This window comes from Trichomycterus rosablanca, chromosome 13 (genome assembly GCF_030014385.1).
Source record: "Trichomycterus rosablanca isolate fTriRos1 chromosome 13, fTriRos1.hap1, whole genome shotgun sequence".
In the NCBI taxonomy this organism is placed as follows: domain Eukaryota; kingdom Metazoa; phylum Chordata; class Actinopteri; order Siluriformes; family Trichomycteridae; genus Trichomycterus; species Trichomycterus rosablanca.
In genome coordinates, this window is record NC_086000.1 from 38,528,499 (window position 1) to 38,546,576 (window position 18,078).

Here is an 18,078-nt window from a genome sequence, read left to right on the forward strand (position 1 = left end):
TTAAGAGCAAGTACAGGATTTGGGGGACATGATGAGTGGCGTGGCCCTCCTGGGGCTAAATGTCGATGTTCCTGTGGAGGGCATGGGTGCCAGTCACACGAATCACAAGGGATACATAGGGGCCGTTCTTCTGACCAATCATTTGTGCAGAGGGGTGAACCAAGAGATGGTGGATCATATCCTTCCAGGCCTTCAAGGAGATTCAGCCCCAGCCCTAGGCGTTCCAGGTATGAGGACGAGTCAAAAAGAAAAGGAATACGGTTTCTCTCACCCAGCAGCGATGGCCGTTCTGGGCATCCGGGAAACGGGGTGTAGCTGATGTTGTGGCCCAAACACCAGCCATGCCTTCAGTGGGCCTAGTTGAAAATAATGATAATGAAAGTAATTCCGTTGCTGGAGATCTTAATGATGACTGCGACTTGCACCAGGATATGCCTACAGCGTATGTAAAAGGGGTGATTGAGGGTGTAGAGATACCAATATTGGTGGATTCAGGATCAAGTGTGTCATTGATTAGTGCGGATTTCCGTATGTCTGTGCCAACTCTTCGCACTCGGCCCTTAAAGAAAAAGTATGTAGCCACCAGGGCTGTAAACGGTCAGATGTTAGATACTTTGGGCACCATCACAGTTAGTCTCCATTTAGGTACAGAAGTGTGGCAGCATGTGTTCTATGTTGTTAGGGATGCCACCCAGGCAGTGTTGCTGGGCTGGGATTTTCTTTTAAAGAATCACGCCCTTCTGGATATAACCCATGCCAAACTTCAACTGTGGGACATTAATATTCCCCTCCTGCATGGTAAGGATCTTGTTCCTGCTTGTTGTAATGTGTCCCTAGCTACTACCATGACCCTGTCTCCACTCAGTGAAGCAATAGTGCCCGTGAAGGTGTGCCCTCCTGTCCCTGTACAGTTATTGCCCAGTAATTTTCTTGGGTATTTGGAACCTAATGTGCCAGATTCATCCAGTTTGGTCGTGGCTCATACTGTTACTTCGGTTCAGAATGGGTTGACCAGTGCCCGGATTTTAAATCCCACTAAACGTGAAATTGAACTTAGACAGGGTATGCATGTGGGTGAATTTATTTCATTAGATGAAACTGATTTGGAATCTCTCCCTCAGGCCTCCTCAGTGGAGTTGGATGTTAGCACCATTTCAGCCAGAGAGGTACCCATTCCTCTAAGTGAGTTCTCCATGTCCGAGTCACAAAAGGAAGCACTTTCAGACCTTTTGCAGAAGTATAAGGACATATTTAGTTCTTCTAAGCATAATACTGGTAAATGCACTCTGATTAAACATCAAATTTTCACAGGTGACCATGCCCCTATTAAGCAGCGTGCCTATCGCACTTCACCTGGGAAACGGGCTGAAATTGAAAGGCAGGTGTCTGAACTTTTGGCGGATGGTATTATTGAGGAAAGTTGTAGTCCATGGTCTTCACCAGTAGTGCTGGTGTAAAAGAAATGTGGAAAATGGAGATTTTGTGTGGATTATAGGCGCCTCAACAGTGTGACAGTGAAGGACTCTCATCCACTTCCGCGGGTGGATGACACATTGGACGCACTGGCAGGTTCCGTATGGTTTAGCACATTGGACTTTTCTAATGGCTACTGGCAGGTTGAAGTTGATGAAAAGGACAGGGAAAAGACTGCCTTTGTTACAGGTAGTGGCCTGTATCAGTGGCGCTCGATGCCCATGGGCCTCACTAACTCGCCTGCCACATTCCAGCGAATGATGGAGCTTGTTCTTAGGGGCCTCCCATGGAATATTTGTATGGTTTATTTGGATGATGTGCTAATTTACAGCCAGACATTTGAAGGGCACTTGTCTAATTTGGAAGAGGTATTCTCTCGGATTCAGTCGGTTGGTCTGAAACTAAATCCAAAGAAGTGTCAGCTTGCTAGAGACCATGTGGTGTTTTTGGGTTATGTGGTATCACAGAAGGGTCTTCAACCTGATCCTAGAAATACTGAAAAGGTCAGAAATTGGGAAACCCCACAGGCCCCATCGGAAGTTAGGGCTTTTGTTGGGTTGTGTTCGTATTACAGGCGTTTTGTCAGGAATTTTTCGAAGCATGCTGCCCCACTAAACAGGTTACTGGGAAAGAATGTTCCATTTGAATGGTCAGAGGACTGTGAGGCTTCTTTCAGGTATCTTAAGGATGTTCTGACCACTTCCCCTATTGTAACAATGCCAGATTACCATATACCTTTCAAAATTTATACAGACGCTTCTCAAGAGGCTGTAGGTGCTGTACTGGCCCAGGATAAGGAGGGGCTGGAACGCGTAGTCGCGTACGCTAGCCAGGCATTGAATCCGACACAGAGACGTTGGTCTACATTTGACCGTGAGTTGTGGGCTGTAGTTTGGGCATTAAGGGAGTTTAGACATTACATTGGACTCAGTGCATTTACTATAATTACTGACCATCGACCTCTTTTGGGCCTTCGTAAAATGGCCATCGATCATGACCCTACTGGCAGGAGGGCCAGGTGGATCCTTGAGTTAGATCCCTTAAATTGGGTCATGGAACACAAAGAGGGACAGCGACACACGAATGCTGACTCCCTTTCTCGGAGACCAGAACGGCCTAGTTCTCCGGACAAAGATGGGGGCGTGAGAGAATGTACAGTGGAGGTTAACGCTATTGATTCACCAAATAGGGACTCAAGCTCATTCCTCGGCACAGAACTTTTAGAGACAGGAGGTACTGGGGAGGAAAATGTACAGGACGGGGTCTGGAAGTGCCCCATATCCTCTGATACCTCTAGCATGAGAGCATTGCAACTGGCCGATTCAGATATCTGCACTGCTTGTAGCTGGGTAGAAATGTCAAACAGGCCTTCCCGAGGAAAACTAAGAGGAGCTTCTCAATGCCTGAGAAAGCTGTGGACCGAGTTTAATCGTTTGTCAATAAGAGACGGTGTGCTGTGTCGTTTGGTCACTTCTCCAATCACTCAGGATCAGCTCATTCAAGTTGTTGTACCATCTGCCCTCATACCTGAGGTTCTGTCACAGCTACATGGTGGTCCACTTTCTTCCCATTTCTCTGCTGAGCGTGTTTGGGAGCGTGCAAGGCAGAGTTATTACTGGCCTTCGATGTTCAAGGACATTAGGAATTGGTGTGAGCGGTGCACACCGTGTCAGACACGACGCTCCCCGGTTCCAGCACACCATGCACCTATGGGTGGGTCACAAGCTACTCGCCCATTTGAAAGAGTGGCTGCTGACATTTTGGAGTTACCACTGACTTCAAATGGTAATCGCTATGTGCTGGTTGTGGAAGATTACTTTACTAAGTATGTCAACTTGTATGCGCTACCAAATCAAACGGCGCAAATTGTGGCACAGTGCCTGTTTGAGGATTATATCTTAGTGCATGGGGTTCCTGAATTTCTACATTCCGATCAGGGACGGCAGTTTGAGGCAGAGGTGTTTCAAACTCTCTGCCGCCTTCTGGGGATTAGGAAAACACGCACCACTCCGTACCATCCCAAATCTGATGGTATGGTTGAACGGTTTAATAGGACTTTGATTGATCAGCTGGCCAAAACTTTACTGGACTGTGGAGGTGAATGGGACGGTTATTTAAAGCAGGTTGCTTTTGCATACAACACTTCAACGCATGCTAGCACTCGCTTTACTCCTTATTTTCTTAGCCATGGCCGGGAAGCACGTGTTCCTGCGGACGTTTTGATACCTACCCATGCACTGCAACCACAGATTAAGGGATCTTATACTGACTATGTTAATTCTTTGGTGGGTAAGCTTGACTTTGCCTTTTGTGCTGCCAGAATGAGGGGTTCTGAAGCACATGAACGACAAAAGCTTTACCATGACAAGAGTGTTCGCCATCGCCCATACAAGGTGGGTGCTCTGGTGTGGCTCAACAACCCGGTGGAGAGTCGCATGAAACTGGCGCCTCATTGGAAAGGGCCTTACCGGATTGTGCAAGTAATGGACTCGTGTGGTGAGCCTGGACTGACATATCGTATTGTGAATCATTGGGACACCGAGGACAAGGAGCAGATTGTGCATTATAACAGACTAAGACCTTATACCCTGCCTGGTTCCCCCGGACCACCACAGCAGGGAACATCCACTGCTCTGCCTTCACCTTTGTTTTCAGTTTCTACTCGGGGTGCAGCGGACAGTGTTGACTTGAATGACTGTTCTGGGGAAACATGTGCGCCGGACACTTTGGTTGAGCCTGAATTAACCAGGACTCGGACTGGAAGGATTGTGAAACCTCCTAGTCACTTAAAAGACTTTGTTACATTTTGAGTTGTGGATAAGTTGAGGTCTTGGTGTTTTCACACCGTTTGATGAAAATTACAACATTGATAACATTGTTGTACAACGAGAAAGTTAATTGCATGTTTTCATGAAAGTGGTTGTGTTGTTTGTGCCATTTAATTGCACTGTTTTGTTATTTATTTCGTTAGAAAAAAAAAAAAACTATGCTGTTTTATGCATGGGTCTACTTATGTTCATTGATAACTGTGATGTTGTGACCTGATGTTATTTGAATGTTTAAGGACTAATAGTGATTTTTTTTTCTTTCTTTTATTATAATGGTAAACGAGGACGTTTTCCTGTCAAAAAAAAAGGGGGGGAGTATATGTAACAGACTTTTCTGTGTTTGTGTTTTGACGGTGGTTTGATAGATGTTTCTGCGCAGGGTGAGTGTGTTTTGACCCTTTGGGGCTCCCATAGTGCATGGGATAGCGTGCTCGGCTAACGTGCTGACGCGAGCTAGCGTCTGTTCTGTACCGTAACAGAGAAGGTGAATAAAGTTTTATGCTCTCGAGGATTTGTAATGTGCCGTGTATTTGTTCATTTATTGATCAAGTGCATCACTTAGACGCTCGGTTACAATAACAGGATTAGAACAGAAGTGACTCGTTTATCCTCTGGGTGGCGCTACAGTCCTGCTGCTCATCAGCTCAGAATGAAACTTCAGGCAGGTGAGACACGAATTGAACTGAACTGAGGGACAGAAAGAGCAAAATAAAAGCAATTTATATATTATTATTAATTAGAATCTTTATTATAATGATAATTTGATATGAATTAAAATTAATCATAAATTATTACCTTCGTTTAGATTAAAATGGTTTATAATAAAACTAATTTATATTGAATTATAAAAGATGTATTTCCATGTAATGGAATAATACACAGACACGAATGATTACCACAGAGCAGAACCAAACAGAATAGAACAGAACAGGACCAAACAGAACAGAACAGAACAGGACCAAACAGAACAGAACAGAACAAGCCCAAACAGAACAGAACCAAACAGAACAAGACCAAACAGAACAGAACCAAACAGAACAAGACCAAACAGAACAGAACCAAACAGAACAGAACTAAAAAGATGGCAATCAGATGGAGCTAAATCAGGACTATAAGCGACTCTCAGTCTCTCAGACACGAGTGATTACTACAGAACAGAACCAAACAGAACAGAACAGAACCAAACAGAACAGAACCAAACAGAACAAGACCAAACAGAACAGAACTAAACAGAACAGAACTAAACAGAACAGAACCAAACAGAACAGAACCACACAGAAACACACACTCAAACAGAGGACACACATTAAAACACACACACATTAACACTTAAACAATCAAACACACACACACACACACACACTTAAACACACACACACACTGTGTCCTCTGGGGACACAGACACACACACACACACTCCTCTGGACACACACACAAACACACACACACAAACACTGAAAAGTGTTAAAGTGTGTACAAAGGTTATGCAGGTGTGTGTGTGTGTGTGTAAGTTGTAAGTGATCGATCAGACACAAACCCTCTACACTGCAGTTAAGATTCTTCTGCTCTATAAAGTTTATTACTAATAAATAATTATTTATAAACATCATTTATTCTTATTTTACATAAAATACTATTTCATTTACATGCTTCTGACTTTACAGCAGCAGTTTAGGGAAGTGTCCTGCAGAGAGCCCTGGGATGAACCGGAACATTGACTGACACACTTCTAAGTCTTGTGAGAAGCTTCTCAGTAGAGCGGCTGTTGTTCTAGCTCATCCAGTTTTCATCACACTCCAAAAAAGTTGGGACGGGGGCGAAACGAGTGAAAATTTGATAGAACGTTGATTGGTTCGTGGCTCACCACTGTGCTCCAAACTTCAGGACAAATTCAATCAGTTTAGATTGATTACATTTCTTAATGCAATAATAATAATTTAGGTTTTTTTTTACCGTCTCCTGTACATGATAGTGTGAAAAGATTTAAGGAAATCAGTCCAGTAAAACCATTATATTATATTACATTGCATTGCATTGCATTGTATTAATTAATTATATTATATTATATTATATTATATTATATTACATTACATTACATTACATTACATTACATTACATTATATTACATTACATTGCTGGCTTTTATCCAAAACGGTTTACATCACTGCGACAGTATACAGTCTAAGCAATTGAGAGTTAAGGGCGTTGCTCGAGGGCCCAACAGTGGCAACATGGCAAGGGTGGGGTTTGAACCAGCGACCTTTTGGTTACTGGTCCAGTAGCTTAACCACTAGGCTACACCTGCTTAAATTTTTTCTTTCTACCTTTATCACTAGTGAGCCCTCGAGTCTAAGGCCACAGAACAACTTTTAGGTTTAACACGGTGGCTCGGTGGGTATCACTGTCGCTTTTACGCATGTTCTCCCCGGGAGCTCCGGTTTCCTCCCACAGTATAAAGTTCCTGTCACCTGCCCTGAACCAAAGTGTAAAACATGACGTTAAAATCCTAATACAAAAAAAGAAAGAATCATTTTAGGATGAAGAACCTAAAAGCAGTTCAGTCGTCTGTGAGTCGGGACACGAGAACCTCCGTTTATTTCTCCTCAGTCCATTTAACTGAACATCCCAGATTTCCTGAAACTGCTCTGTAGTGAAGTGTGGTCTGTAGTTTTACTTTCACTGACCTCGAGTGACTCTGAGCCGCTTCCTCTCCGTCAGCATATAAAGAGGAGCACTGGGTGATGAGGACTGAGGTTTGAACTTACAGACTCGTATCAGATCCTGAGCTGCACTCACCAGCACAGCGTTTATATCAGGTACTGACTTTACTCTGTTTTAATCTGTTTTACTCTGCTTTACTTTATTTACTCTGCTTTACTCTGTTTTACTCTATGCGTCTGGTTGCCAAATTGGGCTTAATTTAAAATTGTTTGGTATAGTTGTACCTACCTCAGAAATAAAAGGACGTTCATTATTTATCACAAATACAGGATTTTATGTTCTTTTTTTTAAGAGAAATAATAAAAGGAAACTAAAAAAATCGGGAAAAAAATTGTATCGTGAACCCAGTATCGTCAATCGCATCACATCGTGGGTAGAGTGTATCGTTACATCCCTACTGAACACACGAGTGTTTTCAACTGCATTTCACACTGCACCGAGGGGCCGGACCCATGTGGTCACTTTAGAGACGGTCCCTAACCCACCACACCTAACAGTCAAGGTCTGACAACGACCACTCCTCGTTCTGAGTCCCGGCAGAGCTGGCGACCTGCCCGGGCACCACACTAACATGGTCAGGAGTGTTTGAGGAGGGAAAAGTGCGGTCGGTGTCTCTTCCAGCTGCTCTTACGATCGGTGATCTTTGGGACTGGTCGGGACGACAGTGTGAGTGGGGGGCGGGGGGTACATTTCACATCCTGTGGCACAAACCTAAAATAAATCCCTTCAGTTCTGCTGTGTTTGGTTCACAGATCCTAAACGATGGGGGCAAAAGTTTCAGTTAGGAATGAGATGCCCTACACCTGGTACTACGCCACCCAGAGCAGTGGGGTAAGAACTTTAATTTAATTATAATGAATAAAGTCGATCGGTTCTGTTTATTGATCCGTGACTGTAGAGGTCGTTTATACCCTTAAGTTTTTATTCATTCTAATCAGAGCAGAAATGATTTATAATAAAATACAAACAAAAACCCAAAAATCCTCATAAACACAATTACCCTCAGGATTAACTAAGTTCTGTCTGTCTGTCTGTCTCTCTCTCTATATATACAGGGGTTGGACAAAATAACTGAAACACCTGGTTTTAGACCACAATAATTTATTAGTATGGTGTAGGGCCTCCTTTTGCGGCCAATACAGCGTCAATTCGTCTTGGAAATGACATATACAAGTCCTGCACAGTGGTCAGAGGGATTTTAAGCCATTCTTCTTGCAGGATAGTGGCCAGGTCACTACGTGATGCTGGTGGAGGAAAACGTTTCCTGACTCGCTTCTCCAAAACACCCCAAAGTGGCTCAATAATATTTAGATCTGGTGACTGTGCAGGCCATGGGAGATGTTCAACTTCACTTTCATGTTCATCAAACCAATCTTTCACCAGTCTTGCTGTGTGTATTGGTGCATTGTCATCCTGATACACGGCACCGCCATTGGATGCACATGGTCCTCCAGAATGGTTCGGTAGTCCTTGGCAGTGACGCGCCCATCTAGCACAAGTATTGGGCCGAGGGAATGCCATGATATGGCAGCCCAAACCATCACTGATCCACCCCCATGCTTCACTCTGGGCATGCAACAGTCTGGGTGGTACGCTTCTTTGGGGCTTCTCCACACCGTAACTCTCCCGGATGTGGGGAAAACAGTAAAGGTGGACTCATCAGAGAACAATACATGTTTCACATTGTCCACAGCCCAAGATTTGCGCTCCTTGCACCATTGAAACCGACGTTTGGCATCGGCACGAGTGACCGAAGGTTTGGCTATAGCAGCCCGGCCGTGTATATCGACCCTGTGGAGCTCCCGACGGACAGTTCTGGTGGAAACAGGAGAGTCGAGGTGCACATTTAATTCTGCCGTGATTTGGGCAGCCGTGGTTTTATGTTTTTTGGATACAATCCGGGTTAGCACCCGAACATCCCTTTCAGACAGCTTCCTCTTGCGTCCACAGTTAATCCTGTCGGATGTGGTTTGTCCTTCTTGGTGGTATGCTGACATTACCCTGGATACCGTGGCTCTTGATACATCACAAAGACTTGCTGTCTTGGTCACAGATGCGCCAGCAAGACGTGCACCAACAATTTGTCCTCTTTTGAACTCTGGTATGTCACCCATAATGTTGTGTGCATTGCAATATTTTGAGCAAAACTGTGCTCTTACCCTGCTAATTGAACCTTCACACTCTGATCTTACTGGTGCAATGTGCAATTAATGAAGATTGGCCACCAGACTGGTCCAATTTAGCCATGAAACCTCCCACACTAAAATGACAGGTGTTTCAGTTATTTTGTCCAACCCCTGTATATGTCTGTCTATCTGTATATCTATAATATTGAAGGTCCTGATTAAACCTGATATAAACCCTCACACTTACTGTTGCTGTATCAGAATATGCTGAATGTGATTAGTAAGTAAGGGGGTGAGTTTGGGGTTGTTCCTCTTCCCATCTCTGTCACCCCATAGATACAAAAAAAAATAAATAAATAGGAAACAGAGGAACGTTGTTGGACCCGCAGCCTCCAAAACTTCCAGATTAACATTCCTGCAGTTATTGTGAACAGCCAAAAAGTGCTTTTATTTATCTTCAGATGAACTCTCTCGCTCTCTCTCAGAATGTAAAAATGTGGTAGGTGGATTCATGACTGGGAAATGGAAATGTCTAAATTGGAAGAGGAAAAGGTTAATCCAGAAAAATAAAAGTAAATCTTATTTTGTTTGAATTTTGTTTGATGTGAATTAAAATTGTTCTTATCGTCCTCAGTACCGGCATCTCGGTCCTGGCTGCTCAACCAGCTACGATGAACAAAGGGTGGTGCACCGCTGGATCTACCTCAGATACGAGAACCACAACGAATACAGCTTTAAATTCGAGTTCAACACCCATAAAGGGGACACCACGTTCCTCCTGAGGGAAACTGGTGACCGCTCCCAAATCTCACTGCACTGCACCTCCGAGAAGATAACTCAGTACTGCCCAAACTACGGTAAGTTCTGCACCAGATCAATAAAAGAGACCAGACGGGATTCTTTATTCCATGTCTAATATCGTCTTTAAACAGGAAAAGTTGAGGAGGACAATCAAAGACAAAAACTGCAGCAACAGCAGGAGGAGCAGCGACGGCGGCAGCAGGAGGAACGGCGGCGGCAGGAGGAACACCAGCGGCAGGAGGAGGAACGCCAGCGGCAGGAACGTTTGGAACGGGAGCGGAGGATTCAGGAGCAGCTGGACCGAGAGAGCCAACTGTCCACGCTCCGGTTATCTCAGGCCACCGGGCGACTGGTGGAAAAGCAAAGATTAGAGGGCCGCGCCCATCATGAGGAATGTACACAAGTTCTCCATCAGCTAATAGAGGACGACGCTGCTGCCATCGAGAGAGACGAGGTAACGCCTCTAAATCTATCGTTCCATATTCAACAGCCCACTGGGACCGGGAGTCCTGAAGAGCATGAGTGACCGATTACAGGCGACCATGTGGGAATGTTTACGTTATACGGCAAAAAGTATATGGACACCTCTCCTAATTACTGAGTTTAGGTGTTTCAGTTACACCTATAAAATTCATTCAAAAACATCAAACTTTGTTCCAATAATTTGGGGAAGGACATTTCCTCATCCAACAAGTGCTGTGATCTCAGACTCACAAAGGCTGTTTGACTGAATGAACACAAATTCCCACTCCCAAGTCAAACGTTCTCCAAAATCTGTTGAAGAAAAAAAAAAAACAAGAAAAAAATTAGAACAAAAAGATAAACAAGAGCAAAAATGAAGAAGAAAAAAAAGAGAAAAAAACAAACAAAAAATAAAAAGAACAAGAGAACGGAAAACAAAAATAAAAAGAAGAAAAAGTAGAAGAAAATTAAATGGGAAAAGAAGAAAAAGAACAAGAAGAGGAAGAAAATCAAGAAAAAGAACAAGAAAACAACAAGAAGGAGAAAAAGAAGAAAAAAGGACAAACAAGAAAAAGAAGAGAAAGAAAAAAGAAGAGAAAAAAGAAGGGAAACAAGAAGAAAGAAGAAGGAAAACCAAGAAGAAAAAGAACAAGGACAAATAAAACAATATGAATAAGACCAAGAAGAAAAAGAAGAAAATCAAGAAGAAGAACAAAAAGAAGAGGAGAAAAAAGAAAAAGAACAAGAAGAAAAACAAGGAGAAAAAGAAGAAAAAAGGACGAACAAGAAGAAAAAAGTTGAAAAAGAAAACGAGAAAGAAGAGGAAAGACAAACAACAACAAGAAGAACAAGAAGAAAAAAGTTGAAAAAGAAGAAGAAGAGAAAGAAGAGGAAAGACAAACAACAAGAAGAAAAAGAAAAGTTGAAAAAGAAGAAGAGAAAGAAGAGGAAAAAGACAAACAAGAAAAAAAAAAGAAAAAGAAGAAGAAAGAAGAAGAAGTGCCTTTATTTTATGATATATTCGTTTATACGTGTTCAGCTCAGCTCGTTTGGAACACTGGGGTCAGAGCTTAGGGTCAGGCACTGCACAGCCCCCCTGGAGCCGAGTGGGTTAAGGGTCTCACTCAGGGGTCCAACAGTATGTCCAACAAGCTCATAGTCAGGTGTCCAAATACTTTTGACTTAGGTGTAGTTATGTAATGAATCAGTGAGTGTTCTGAGTATGTAATTACTGCTGTCTGTGTTTTTCTGGTTTGTGTTGGACTGCAGGTCCCTGAAACAGAGAAACGTTTTGAGGATCTTCTGTTAGAGTTCCAGATCTCGGAGGATGAAGGTCTGCGGGGGTGCGGGCTGGCCGACAGGATCAAGACCCTCCAGAATGAACTGGCAGTTCGTTACTGCAGAGAAAACCAGCTTTCAATCTGGTCCCAGTTCACCTTCGACCAGGCGGTTGGATACAGTGAGCTCTCACTCACCGAGAAGATGAACGTCCTCCAGGCGTCTCTACACGTCACCCTGAACGGCGTCCGTGACCCTGAAGAAGATCAGCCGGCGGGGTGGGAGAGGAAGTACGACTTCCTGTTCGGACTGGTGGAGGAACTTTACGGCACAAATCCCAGTCTGGCTGAAGACGTTTTGCTGAACATACTGGACTCGGTCAGCAGAAGGTAAAGAAGTTCTAGGTCACATGTTGTTCAACCAAATCTGGACATCTACAGAAATCATGCTGTTCATTCGCCTTCGTCCAGACTTTAAATGTGAACAAATAGATCCTGTTCTCCAGACTGCACAGACATTTCATCTGGAGGGTCTCCTCACCATTTCTGCTATGAGGAACAAGGACCCTGTGACGTTCCTACAAGACTGTATAAAACAGGACAAGGAGAAAGATGCCCAGACAATAATGCAAGAACTCCGTGAAGCCAAGTGTCCTGAGAACACTGTGTCAGGTGCTTCAATTCCCTACAAGTTCAACAATCTTTTGTTATTATTTTCAGTGTGAAAGACGCTCGTAAAAACAACAACAACAACGGAACGTTCAATGCCGACCACATCCCACCCCTGGACTCTGTTAATCAAGCGCTGACGGTGCTGGAAAACTCAAAGCCAGACGTGGTGAAGGAGTTGCAGAATAAAAACCCAGCGCTTTACTCCATGATCACCAGTAAGAAGGACGACCAAAGAGGCTCTAACCTGGTCGCCATGGAGGTTCTGATAGAGGATCACAAGAGAACCCTGACCACCGGTTCTGGCAACCATGTACAGAAGAGCAGGTGAAGAATGAATAAATAAGCGCACCCGTCTCTGTGCAGCACCATCGATCAGCCAGCAGAGGGCGTAACTGCAGCAGTGATGAGGAATCCCCCCCTAACAGAGTTATACCCTCCTCATCACTGCTGCAGTTACGCCCTCTGCTGGCTGATCGATGGCGCTGCACAGAGACATGCTGAGACGTTTATTTATATTAATAATAATAATAATAATATATATTTTTTACTGATCATCCACAGGAAAATCCTGCGAGACACCATGATGAGTGGAGACGGAGAACTTCTGCTGAAACGCTGTATGATCCTCCACCATCCCATCAGCTCACAAAATCTCAGCGCTGCTTTAGGTAAAAATAAAACCCCACGTGAAGCCTGATGTGAGCGGGTGATGACTCCCTTTTTCTCCCAGTTTAGTCATAGCCGGTTCCTCTTCCTCTGCTGGAGACCCGATGGTGTAGAAGGAGGGTATATTCTCCTGACACGCCCTGCCTCCAACCCCTGATCACGTTCCTCCACTTCTGTACAGGCGCCTCAGCCTACTAACCAAGATCCTTACACTGCGCCAAAGACCTCACCCACTTTTTAGTCCAGTTTTTTTCCCACCGAGCAGACTTGTCTGCTGCACCATTTGTACTGCCGATCGTGCCCACTAGAGGGCGCTTAGCCGATTGGTAGCAGGGCTGAGATTAGAATCCCAGCGCTGGGACCATGGCATCAAAATCCTCCCATCACATAGTGTGCCAGAGCCACCGGACCTCTTTAGACGTCTTTAGGGGTTCAGCATTCAGGCCTTGACCTTCTTTTGGTGTATGCTACACGTGCACTTGCCCGTTTGTCCTGTTTATGGTTGTTTATCTGACAACACTGCTCAGTTAGCACCACAAAGCTCACCCATATTTTCCCTTATGACAGAATGTTCACTGATTCTAAACCAGCGGTGAGATTCACGTCCCTCACACGTGTCTGAGTATCAAATCTTCATGTTGTTTGACTGGATTCCTCGAATTCCTGCAGTTACTGACGTTATTCCTCTGACCGCAGGTGATCCTGTGAAGCCTCATCATAATCGATTATCTGAGGACGGGGTCCGGGATTACTACAGAGTGGGTTACTCCAACCTGGTGGAGGAGTACAGCAGCCGAGGGGTGATCGATCAGAACCAGGAGGATCGGCTGAAGGACTGGGTGAACCAGAACCGGCATGAGGATACCGACAGTGCAGAGTACCAGGAGATCTTACAGCAGTTACAGAGGAACGATGTTTAGGAACCTGATCACTATTCAAACTTCAGTGATTAAAATTATTAGTTTAATCAGAACTACAGACGAGGGGGCACAGCGGGAACCACGTTCAGGGTCCAAACTCACTAATAATGAGGACACTCGATAATATTTAGTACTTTTGTCCTCATTAAATATAGAATGTAGATGAATAATTCCATTTAAAAACCTTAAAACTGGACGTCAGTCAGGTTCTGGGAGTGGTGTTGAGTTTTAAAGACGTTGAGTTTCAAGGTATTTTTCCCCATAAAAATGTTTGTGAAACCTGTTAATGCGTCCATGGTCCCGTGGAGCTGCAGATATTTTAGTCTCATGTAAAATAATGCGGTTGTTTTTGACTCTTAAACACTGAAAATAACACAAATATAATATAAACACACTGAAATACAATTACTAACAGTTAAACATCAAAGATATGGAGTTTAGGGAAAGTTGAGTTACCGCTGTAGTCACCGCTGTAGTTACGCTGTAGTACCGCTGTAGTTACCGCTGTAGTACCGCTGTAGTTACTGCTGTAGTTACCGCTGTAGTTACCGCTGTAGTTACCGCTGTAGTACTGCTGTAGTTACACTGTAGTTACCTCTGTAGTTACCTCTGTAGTACCGCTGTAGTTACCGCTGTAGTTTCTCACATCAGTCTGATTATATATGAAGGTAGTTCAGGTCACACCATCTGTAATAACGTGGTCAGGAATTATCTCTTATCTCTACTCAAACAAACAGAAATAATTCTACTATGTTAGTTTAATAGATACAATAAAGAGAGAATATGAAATTATCACTTTTAGACAAACAAAAAAGCTGCTCTACTGTAATGAGCAGAGAGTTTTAGAGAGTCTGTTACCACGTCATGTACTTAAAAATCTTTTAATGGGATTAATTTAGGGTTTTTATCTATCTATCTATCTATCTATCTATCTATCTATCTATCTATCTATCTATATTATGTGTATTATGTTATTGATTATTTCTTGGTTTAATTCTGATTGCTGATTATTCTGATTGAGTTATACATTTATTTCCTGACTGGTGTTGATTACATTGATGGTGGAGGATGAATGTGGATCTAATATCACTGTTATTAACACTGACTAAATGATTATATGATTATTTTAATCCCAGAACAGAAGTGTGTTGTTTTGTTTATAAGATTGAAATCAATAAAATAAAATAGAGTTAAACTCAACAGTTTACCTGGTGGATATTTCTGTGGATTTACTCACATGTTCCTGTAACATCACTGTGTGTTTCTGGTTATTTAAACCCAAGAGCTTTACCCCCAGAAACTCCAAAACCTCTCAGTCATTCAATAAACCTGAATTTTAATATAAATTATATAGTATATAGAAATAGAACGTTAAAGTTTTATTGTTAGGTTCCGCCAGCACTTACCTTTCATTTTCAGGGTTTCCCAGCGTTTTGTTTTCATTCCGGTTTGTATTTTGTTTTTCTCCGTTTTCTTTAGTTTCCCCGATCGCTTTTGTTCTTGGTGGTGGTTTGCGTTTGTTTTCCCGTTTTGCTCCCTTCTCCCCCTAGCGGCCTGGAGCGGTACTGTTTTCGGAGGTTGCTGCGGTTCCAGCCAATAGATCGCTGGAGGGCGGACCCCACACACACCTGCGCCTCATTCCTCATCTCATCAACTCCTGCATTTAAACGCCGGCTTTTCTCTCACTCGTCGCCAGATTGTCTGCTTGCCATACGGTACACAGACGGCCGTTCGTTGTGTCCTTAAACCGTGAGTCTTCTTCTTGTACCTTCTCCTCGTTAACGTATTTCGCCTCCTAGACCTTCCCCCCCGTTCCTGCGTTCCTGCCGTTCCTGGTTCTCCTGTGTTCCTGCCGTTCCTGGTTCTCCTGTATTCCTGCCGTTCTTGGTTCTCCTGCGTTCCTGCCGTTCCTGGTTCTCCTGTGTTCCTGCCGTTCCTGGTTCTCCTGTATTCCTGCCGTTCTTGGTTCTCCTGCGTTCCTGCCATTCCTGGTTCTCCTGCCATTCCTGGTCATCCTGCATTCCGGTTCATCACTCCTGGTCATCAGTCCGCCCTGCAGTTCCCCGGCGCTTCCAGTACCGCTCCTGCCGCTCCCCTCTCGTTTTCTGTTATCTTTTTGGTTGTTTGTTTTGGTCGTTTATTTATTATTTGTTTAAATAAATATCGTATTATCACTTCTGGGTTTTGTTGTTTGTGCACTCGCCTTTGGGTTCCCCCCTAGTCCTTGGTGGGTTATTAACTAACCTTAACATTTATAGTGATTCCAATCACACACTAAACCTCTTCTACAAATGATTGTTCCCTTTAACAACCACGTCCACATATTTATGTTTCTCCATTTATTATTAATCATCAGTTTATTTTAGATGCAACACAAATATATAATAATAATTAAATGAGTTAAATATAAAATAAACAGAACGTGGAGGTTCTAAACTTTCCACTGTTTCTTCCTCACAGATTTTCTGAGTTCTATTAAAATCAATAAAGATAAAATAAAATAATGTCGTTTTATGTAAATACTACAAAGGTGAATAAGTACAGCACCCCTGAGGGGTCCATCCCAAAAACGTTTCAGTTCTTCAGTTTAAAAGAACCAAACTAATTCTAGCGAAACTTTAGAACCTTGTTGCTTTAATAAAGTAATGAAATCAGAAAGTCTGGAAGATCTAACTGTGCATCATTTTAGGGATTTTTATTATTTCTGCAGTGTGATTTTACTCATGTAATTTACATTTATTAAAAAAACAAGAATGTTCATATCCAAGTGTTGGGGGGCAATAAACAGTAAAATGTGTCAAGAGCAGTTCCAGAGGGGGGCGCCAGAGGTCCTACAAAAGTAACGCTGTAATAAGAAGCTTTATTCATTTTAATATTTTCGACCACTAATACTAGGAATAGCCTGTAGATGGCGCACTGTAGTCGTTTTTATAAACAAGCTATGGGCGGTTATGCTCCCAAATGTAGAGCAACATACAGTGAGGAAAATAAGTATTTGATACACTGCCGATTTTGCAAGTTTTCCCACCTACAAAGAATGGAGAGGCCTGTAATTTTTATCGTAGGGACACTTCAACTGTGAGAGAGAGAATCTAAAAAAAAATCCAGATAATCACATTGTATGATTTTTAAATAATTAATTTGCATTTTATTGCATAAAATAAGTATTTGATACAATGTAAAAACAGAACTAAATATTTGGTACAGAAACCTTTACAGAGGTCAGACGTTTCCTGTAGTTCTTGCACACACTGCAGCAGGGATTTTGGCCCACTCCTCCATACAGATCTTCTCCAGATCTTTCAGGTTTCGGGGCTGTTGCTGGGCAACATTGAGTTTCAGCTCCCTCCAAAGATTTTCTATTGGGTTCAGGTCTGGAGACTGGCTAGGCCACTCCAGGACCTTGAAATGCTTCTTACGGAGCCACTCCTTAGTTGCCCTGGCTGTGTGTTTCGGGTCATTGTCATGCTGGAAGACCCAGCCACGCCCCATCTTCAATGCTCTTACTGAGGGAAGGAGGTTGTTGGCCAAAATCTCACAATACATGACCCCATCCATCCTCCCTTCAATACGGTGCAGTCGTCCTGTCCCCTTTGCAGAAAAGCCCGCCCAAAGTATGATGTTTCCACCCCATGCTTCACGGTTGGGACGGTTGTACTCATCCTCCTTCTTCCTCCAAACACAGCGAGTGGAGTTGATACCAAAAAACTCTATTTTGGTCTCATCTGACCACATGACCTTCTCCCATGCCTCCTCTGGATCATCCAGATGGTCATTGGCGAACTTTAAACGGGCCTGGACATGTGCTGGCATGAGCAGGGGGACCTTGCGTGCCCTGCAGGATTTTAATCCATGGCGGCGTAGTGTGTTACTAACGGTAATCTTTGAGACTGTGGTCCCAGCTCTCTTCAGGTCATTGACCAGGTCCGACTGTGTGGTTCTGGGCTGATTCCTGACCTTTCTCAGGATCATCCTTACCCCACGAGGTGAGATCTTGTATGGAGCAGCAGACCGAGGAAGATTGACAGTCATCTTGTGTTTCTTCCATTTTCTAATAATTGCACCAACAGTTGTTGCCTTCTCACCAAGCTGCTTGCTATTGTCCTGTAGCCCATCCCAGCCTTGTGCAGGT

The 18,078-nt window shown here is 43.5% G+C and overlaps 2 long non-coding RNA genes across 3 annotated transcripts; one reads left to right on the top strand and one right to left on the bottom strand.

The window, feature by feature from the left end:
• Positions 1 to 4,842: 4,842 nt before the first annotated feature.
• Positions 4,843 to 15,466, bottom strand: LOC134324919 (uncharacterized). Of its 2 annotated transcripts, none has more exons than XR_010014238.1 (3): positions 15,353 to 15,466; positions 14,403 to 14,633; positions 4,843 to 4,988 (listed from the first exon to the last, which is right to left on the bottom strand). It is a non-coding gene; the product is annotated as an uncharacterized LOC134324919 (long non-coding RNA). The 2 variants fall into 2 exon arrangements; XR_010014239.1 differs by lacking the exon at positions 4,843 to 4,988 and adding an exon at positions 10,046 to 10,723.
• Positions 15,460 to 16,120, top strand: LOC134324917 (uncharacterized). The gene is made up of 2 exons (XR_010014237.1): positions 15,460 to 15,661; positions 15,746 to 16,120. It is a non-coding gene; the product is annotated as an uncharacterized LOC134324917 (long non-coding RNA).
• Positions 16,121 to 18,078: the final 1,958 nt, after the last annotated feature.